We start from the raw sequence: 7,603 nt of genomic DNA on the forward strand, positions 1-7,603 counted from the left end.
ACCGTTCTGCTCGCTTATCGTAGTAAAAAAAAAAAATCAAAAATCGTTAGTCACAATTTTCGTTTATAAACATTTAATATTTACGAAATATATCAAAATCGCGAAAATTTGCAAGGAATTTTGAAGTTGAAAATTCGTAACATTTTTACGATTTATATCTACGGCTAAAAAACTTAATACAAGGTCATCCATAAGTTTTCCTTCAAGTAACTGTAACAAAAAATTCTAGTGTCAATATAGAAATAGCCAATTTTTTTACAGTCATTAAAAAAAAAAAAAAAACTTAGAAAAATCGAAAATTTCAATTGTTTATAAATAGCTTAAAAAGGTCAATATATTTTGAAAATTTAATCGTAAATAGATAACGTTAATCTAAACATTTTGTAAAAATTTCAAGTATTTACAATGTTTTGTTTTTGAGTTACAGCAAGATGTAAAAAAAAAATCGATTTTATCAGAACTGATTATGCATACAAATTTCCATTTTTCCGTCATTTTTTTAGGGTTATTTCTAATGCTTTTAAAAACTACTGGAAATATTTTATTTTTGACTTCCCCAAAGTACTAACTAAATTAATTTTCCTTTTCAAAGAGTGGCTGAAGTAAAAAATTAAAGCATTATTTCTATTCCAAATCGTGATGACAAGACACAAAAATAAAACACATACATCATTGTAAAATCAATACATTCTTCACTTCGTTCAGAACCTAAAAATAAATATTAAGATCTTATATAGATAGAAAAAATCTGTCATTTTTACACAAAATCAATGATTGATAAGATCGTTTATGCATTTTTGGTTTCCATTGGAGAAAAAAATAACTGTTGGGACTTGGCATTTTCAACAAATATTCATAAAAGCATTTAATATCTATGTATATTGTATTTTTCAAAATATTTTGATTTTTTTACTATTTATGAATATTTGAAATGTTTTACTTTTTATTTTGTTTAATCTAGAGATGAGCTCAGAATAGTCAAATTTATTAGATTTTTTACCTAAATTAAATGTTGGAATTGCACTTAGGTTTAAAAAAATGTAGGTAATGGTCGAACTGCACTCGGATAAAAATAGGTATAATGAATAATTCAATAATGATCGAACTGCAATCGGGTTTAAAACAGATGTTCAAAAAATAATGTTAATTTAAACTTTGTACAACCTTAGTTTCTCTTCTGCTTAAAATACAATCATTAGTATACTAATTATTATTTTTTATAATTTTTAGTTTTATATAATTTAATGAATATTACAATAAGTATATATTATTTAGTGAAATTATTTATTGTATAAATTATAAGAAAGTGTTTTATAACATAATAATATAATATTATGTAAAACTGCACTGCTTTTTGAACCCGAGTGAAATTGAAATAAAATGAATTGCAATTCGACCTTACCCGAAGGGGTAGTACTGGTTCTTGGTTCTTCAGTTCCATTGATACTTTGAAAATCGAAGGAACCGATAATTGTCGGTTCTAACATGATTATTTATCGGTATATGTTCTTTTTACTTAAAAAAAGCCAATTATGAATCCCACAAGCGTGCGCAGACCTGAATTTCGGGGGGTGCCTACAATTTTTTCGGGCTCTTTTCTTAATTTGGGCCCTCTTTTAACAAGACATGTACATATTTTAATAAATTATAATGCCTGAATAAACATTACTTAAATTACATCACATATTAATCAGTAGTATTACTAGTACCAAGTTGTATAATATTTCATTAGATAGTTGGATCCAAAATCTATTTTCAAGATAATTGCAATATATTTTATTTATTATTATTACTTTTGTAGTCAATAACATCTAGCTGTTATAATTATAATAAGTTTTACCACGCAAATTTAAAATATTTTAAGTTGTATTATTTTTTTTATCCCAAAACATAATTTTTTACAACATATTTTAGAAAAAATAACATTTTTATTCTAGTAACAGATTCACACAGATTTATTCCAGATACTAACATAGTAATATATTCCATTATTGAGGAAGGAATTGTGATTTTCCTAGACTTCAAAAATTATCATTTAAGTATCTTTGTACTTCACTAGGAATTTTTTTTCTGAAAGGCTTTTTTCAACATCTGGGTTGATTGTTATTAAGAAGAGAAACTGACTAAACCTAAAAAATTGAGATTATTGATTTTCTTCGACAAAAATCTGAATAAATTATCAATATTACATTAATAATTTATTATTTAATATAAAATATAAATAAAAATACTAAAAATTATTTATTTATAACTATTACTTATATTTTAGAATAAAATTCTTTATAAATGTATTATTCTTATTTAAAAAAAGAATCGGTGTCGGAACCAGTATTGATAACTGACGCTAAAATTTTGAAACCAGACAAGAACTAGAATCAATGATTTTTTAATAACCGACCTATTACTAGAATGATTATAATAAAACTTTTAACTGTTGAGTAAATTATATGCACGATTTTTTTTTTTAATTCAAACTGAATAAGGACCCTCTCATTTCTTAAATAATTTATATATGTATAAAAATAGATTTAAAGATATTGATTGGATATTAGTGTAATGACTAATGAGCTTCATAATTTATTATTACATGCAGAATAATAACACCTGAATATTGTTCAAATAGGCAACTTATTATACAACTCAAGGCATCCAATTGAGTTGGAAATTTATTCATAAATTGAAATTACTTATAAATAAAACGGTTAATTGATACAATGAAATTGGTAAAATTAAAAAATACATATCAATTCATTATAATATAATATAAAATTAAATAAATCATAAATTTAATATTTACAGAAATCTAAGGGTTACATGAATAGATAATGATGATAAATAAAATAAGTAGGTAATAATTACATTTTATAATAGAAAACTTATAAATATATCATAAGAAGTAAAAAAATCAAAATCGTTAATGGAAATAATAATAATACCGGAACTTTCCCTGATACACCTGTACTACTCAAGTGTTCATTATTTTTAGTTATTAAATAGTGCATTACTCTATCGTTCATGTTTACGCTGTTTCTGCTTTTCAACAATTCGGATTTCTGTTTTTGCTAAAAAAAAAAATATATATTTAATGTGATAAATGTATTTTATAATATTTGTATTAATCTAACTAATTTTAAATTCATGCAATTGTACTAATTGTAGTTTGAATTGTAGTCAGTATAACTAGTATATTAAGATAAGAAGAACACTTCGCCAAATTTTGTTTTATTAAATTTAAATGGAATTCTGCATCATACCTTATGGCTGATGTTCTATAATTATTATTCATTAATAAATAGTTATAGATTAGTAATATTTTTTCAAATATTACTACGACGGCAATTAATACGTACCTAAATTACTAAAAGTATACGACTTGTAAAGTATAATATTAAGTTATATGTTATAAACATATAATATGTTACACCCTTAAGAATTTATTTAGATAAATTTAAATAAAATATAATATATTTTAAAATATTTTTAAAATTGTTTTCCTTGAATTAAATCCTAAATATTATTTGATAGTTTAAAGTTTAAATTACACCTTTTTCGTAAGTATTTGATCATCATCTTCAGAAAGTGAACATTTTTCATATTTTATATTATTGATCTGAAATTAAATCATATACATTAATAAATATTATACAGTATAGGTATATCTATGATCTATATTCTACCATATAAATTTAAAACTAGTAGACATAGAATTTTAACTATAATAACACTAATACTATAACAGTAAAACAATGCCAACTTTCTCAAACACGATGAATAAAGCTGTTACACCTACACTCCTCCCCTACAAATGACTCAATATTTAATAAAAAATATCTAATAATCATAATTCGTAAATTTTTTGTTGACATTGAATACACGCTTTTATTAGAGGCTATAATTACATTTTATTCTACTAATATTATACAAAAGATCTAAAAACTATTTACTGATTATTTTATTTACAACGTTTACAGTTTTAATTAGTGTGAAATACGTATATTCAAATTTATGATAAGATATTTGTTTAAATCATAAAGCTAATAAGTAATAACTAATAATATTATCAGTTTAGTATGTTAAATACTTAAGTGGTTAGAGGACGCTATATCCACACGTGTAAATGTGTTAGTATAATAGTGTGTTACTATTGTTAAGTTACTCCATTTTACAAAATAACATGTAGAAATGTACAACGGAAAATTTATGTTCGGGTTCTGTAGAACCAATTTTATGTTTTTTGATTTAATATTAAACTGATTTGAATTATTATCAATCTTAAAGATCTTTTGTCAATTTATTATTTGTGTTTATACTTAAGTTGGTTTTTACGATAATTTTGCTTTTAACTGAGTTAAATATAGATAATTTTTTTTACATTTAAATTTAACGATATATTAGTTTACTAATAATTAAGCTAATAACATAAAGTTTATTCTTCTGAATGCAAATTGTCTATGTTGTAGGTACGTTTGTAAGACGGATACAACTCATAAGTCATAATATATGGCATAATCATAAAATAAAATTTAAAGTTTAACAGTTAATTATTTGTTTTAAAAAAATTAAATCATATAATATATTTCAAATAGTAAAATAATTAGTTTAAATAGGTAATAAATCATTAAATAAAAGTTATAGATTTAAAAGTAGATTTTTTTAAAAGAATAAAAATTTTTTCTTTGCGATTTGTATATAGCTATTAATTATTATTATATTTATTAATGACTTACCATAATTTATTTTTTTGTTTTATTAGATGATTTTTGTTATCTATCTGTCTCTATTGACTTATTTATCATAAAAAAATATTTTAGAAAACAATTGATCATTCCACCAACTTTGCTGTTCAATAGAATAATATGTACTAATGGCAAGATACAATGGTCAACAATATTTACCTACCTAACTATAAGTATATAATATATGTCTAAAATCTATAAATAATATTAGTGTTGAATACTTTACTGGTTTTCGACCTTTGAACAATTAGGTGTATACTGTATTACATAAATAATGAGATCATATAACTTTGTACATTTCTTATCTTTTAATAATATTTATAAATATTAAATGAGAAATAAATTTAAGTTTACTCGAATACCTGTCAGATTATCTTAATAACTTTGGATTGGCAATTTTGATTTATAACATTGGTTTTAAAATATAAAAATATATACTAATATAAATCTACAAATAAATGATTACTGTGATGTTTTTTTTGTTTTTTTTTTTTTTTACACAATATTATTATGTAATAATAATAGTTTAAATTTTAAATACCATAGGTATATATACTTTAGTTTTCAGTTTTACACACAGTCATCAAATAATGTAAATCTACTGTTGTTGGTGTACTTACATAATATTTACTGAATATTAAGATTGATTATCATTAGTCCACATGTAGTCTGTATCCTTTTGTTTTTAAAATTAATACATAGAAATGCTTTTATATTAATGAACTATGGTTAGTACCTACTTAATAAACACACATACAAATAACACTATTTGAGATTACTTGCACAGTTACACTAACAATATATTGTGTATAATACTGCAGTTATAGATTCTTATATAGTTATATAGTTATAGTCATAGAGAGTTTGTTGAAATTATATCAATACAGAGGTTTTATTTAATGTTAGTATCTTTGAAGTCGTGTTAAAGATAACATTGATTATCACACACAAACGTCAGAAATGTGTTTTTAATTTCATTAAATCTATTAATCTATTATTTATAGGCATTCTATGTTCTTTCTTAGTTGCAAGTTTGTGCTGCTTTGTCTATTTGTATATATTTTAACTTGTAAACAACCTTGTCATTCCGTTGCGTTTAGTTGCCTAATTACTTTTGTATAACATTATTAATACACTAATTAATACTTGTAGATAGGTATAAGGTGGCGTGATGCCCATTATATTATTATGGACATTTTATAGTTATATAATTGAAACAAATTATTATAAATAATATAGATTGAAATGAAATCTTAATCCATATTAAATAATAAACAAAAAATAATGATTAATATAAATTATGATTAATTTAACACGCTAACCAGACAAAAGTATATATTCTATGTATTGGCTATTATCGTTGTTAAATGCATTTATAAATATAGGTATTGAATTCTATGTAATCAATAAATCAACGAAAATTCCTTCTAAAAATGTTCAAACTTGAACTTTTGAATATTAAAAATAATAAATATACCTATTACCTATATGTAATATATAAAAATACAATCATTTTTAACTATTTTTGTACTTAAACCTTATTAATATAGTTCTTGATGGATATTGTGGAAGGGAGGGATCTCAAGGCTTAACCTCTCCACTGAATGAAATTTCGTGTACATTTGTAGACCATATAAACAGTAATCGTGGAGTAAAGGCCACTTTAATTTGGATAATAATAGTCCCCCCCAAAAAAATTATCTACATATTATTTATGACCCAACGGTAATTTTTTGCAGAAATTATAGGGAATTTTATCCGGAATCAATTTGGATACAGCTGTAAAATTTATCAGTTAGACTAAATAAAAATATTTTTTTCTGTGTTTTCTTTAAAATTTGTATTGTGAGTCGTAACTCCTAGTTATATAGTAAATATACTTACATAATATAGTATGTATTATAGTTAAGTGTTGATTAACGATATTCTATGAAATAGCTCGTTTATAAATTAATGAAACAGCTAGTAGGTAACCTATGGTTAAGTATAAAATGTATACTTTAATCAGTTATTTTATACAATAATATAATTCGTTATGTTAAAATGTTAATTTAATTGTACATATTGTAACTTTACTGTTCGTCAGTACAACTTTAATATTATAGATAAGACTGACATCGTAGTCATCGCTCGTCATAAATCATTATATTATTATACTATATTAGGTAATTCTAGTATTTGTGAAATATATATATTATATATTATACTTAAATGGGAATCAAAATTAAATTGTATAACGTTATAATTCAATAAATAGCCTCTATATGATTAGAGTTGAAAGATAGCCTTTATTTTCTTGAAATATAATAATTTACATTTTTTTATATCTATAGATATATACGTGAAATGCTGTTAGTTGGTAAGCTCGTGACTTAAAAACGAATAGACCGACCGAGCTCATTTTTTTAAAATGTTTATAATAGTCCAAAAAAGGTTTTTAAGGAAAGAAAAATTAAAAATTTGTACGGAAAATTTAAAAAGTCAGGAAAAGCTAACTGCTTTTTTTGATGAGAATTGCATGTCCATCTTTTTTTAATAGTTTTAAGTTATAAATAAATAATAATAACTTCTAAAAGTAGTAATAATTAATAACTTATGATGAGTATTGAATATCAAGATCGTAATATGTTGCAATTAAAGTTTTAAAGAAACAGTTAATAATTTAATTTTCAATTAAAATTAAAAAAACTGGAACTTAATCAAAATGTGTTCTGTTCCGCAGTTTTATTAAAATCATAGATGTAATAATTTATTTTATTTATGATCAGTAAAACATAAATAAACGAAAAAAAATGATAATATTTAATATTTACTAATAATGAAAAATAGTAAATAAAGAATAAGGACGAATCACAAACGTATATACG

At 22.8% G+C, this 7,603-nt stretch overlaps 1 long non-coding RNA gene across 1 annotated transcript; it reads right to left on the reverse strand.

The window, feature by feature from the left end:
- Positions 1 to 2,706: 2,706 nt before the first annotated feature.
- On the reverse strand, positions 2,707 to 4,857 carry LOC113554595. The gene is made up of 3 exons (XR_003405286.1): positions 4,728 to 4,857; positions 3,545 to 3,610; positions 2,707 to 3,062 (listed from the first exon to the last, which is right to left on the reverse strand). It is a non-coding gene; the product is annotated as an uncharacterized LOC113554595 (long non-coding RNA).
- Between the last annotated feature and the right edge of the window lie 2,746 nt (positions 4,858 to 7,603).

This window comes from Rhopalosiphum maidis, chromosome 2 (assembly GCF_003676215.2).
Source record: "Rhopalosiphum maidis isolate BTI-1 chromosome 2, ASM367621v3, whole genome shotgun sequence".
In the NCBI taxonomy this organism is placed as follows: domain Eukaryota; kingdom Metazoa; phylum Arthropoda; class Insecta; order Hemiptera; family Aphididae; genus Rhopalosiphum; species Rhopalosiphum maidis.